This window comes from Penaeus monodon, chromosome 23, assembly GCF_015228065.2.
Source record: "Penaeus monodon isolate SGIC_2016 chromosome 23, NSTDA_Pmon_1, whole genome shotgun sequence".
NCBI lineage: Eukaryota > Metazoa > Arthropoda > Malacostraca > Decapoda > Penaeidae > Penaeus > Penaeus monodon.
This window is the reverse complement of record NC_051408.1, coordinates 36,676,186-36,677,361: the sequence shown is the minus strand read 5'-3', so window position 1 is coordinate 36,677,361 and position 1,176 is coordinate 36,676,186. Positions and strand designations below refer to the sequence as shown.

Genomic DNA, 1,176 nt, shown 5'->3' with positions numbered 1-1,176 from the left:
TCTAGCGTCCACAACACCATTCCAACGAACCCACCCCCAAGGCATGCGTCTCAACAACCGAGCTTCGACAAACCGAAACGTCTGAAGGAGACAAAAACAAAAACGAAGCTCTCTGGCGAAGGAACCGGCGGCCGGAGCGCTGTTTGGGCCGCCGATTGCAACAGCCGCGACTAAGCGAGCGAAGCGGGGCTGCCTGGGACGTGACTGAACGACGTCGACCATTAACCGAATTAGGGTTAATTACGCGACATTGCGCCGATTGCGTCGCGGGAACTCCTCATCGCATCGTTCAATGTGTCACCAGCAGATAGCGTCAAAGGCGATGTCGTGCGGGTAATATTCCTGCGATACTATTGTTATATAATATGAATATCACATCTCATCATGTCTCACACGAACGAAAGAAAAACAACAAATCTCATACGTGGTAATCTAACAACAACAAAAAAGTTATCACCATCATTTCAACATTTGGTCGATTCCACTCAAAAAAAGGATAATTAAATTAAAAAAAAAGTATGAATATGGGAATAAACGAGCCGCTAAATAAATCTTATCCGTGCGCATCCGGCACATCCTCCCCCATTGCCTCATAGTCCTCATAATGACGAAAGCCATTCCGAAAGTAATCTTGTCACCTTGTCGGAGGCAGCGGGCGGCAACTTGGGACGTGAGGTGAGGGGAGGGGGGAGACTGCTTCTCCGCGTGTTGACATCTGTCATGACAGAACTCTTGACATGTGTCATGATTGGTTCACGTGAATGTCAACACCATTGCTTAGCAAGGGCGAGCGAGTCTCCTTCCAGCCGTGCCTCGCTTGGGCGCTCTCTTCTGCCACAGGACACTGGAAACGGGGACGTCGCCCGCCGTTCCGCGATCTGACGGCGAGAGCTGGGACGTCGACAGCTATGCCTGGCTCGAGGACGGGGCTGGAGCACTGATAACGCCATCTGCACGGGCGGGGGCGGAGGGGCGGGGGTCATGTTGGTTCAGCTTTTGCCACTGGCCCAAAAGGCTCCTGTTTCAGACCACATTACGCCATAACCGGGTTTTATTGTCCTTGCGTCACGAGCCGTAAGGGCCAGTCTCCTGTACGAGACTCGCACAACAGTCACAGGCGCAAATAGACATATGTAAGCACAGTTTTTTCTTTCTCTGTCACTCCTTTCCTTTTTA

At 51.4% G+C, this 1,176-nt stretch overlaps 1 long non-coding RNA gene across 1 annotated transcript in view; it reads right to left on the bottom strand.

The window, feature by feature from the left end:
• Nucleotides 1–1,176, bottom strand: part of LOC119587968 — a 48,206-nt gene that overhangs the window by 46,392 nt on the left and 638 nt on the right. The window lies entirely within an intron of this gene.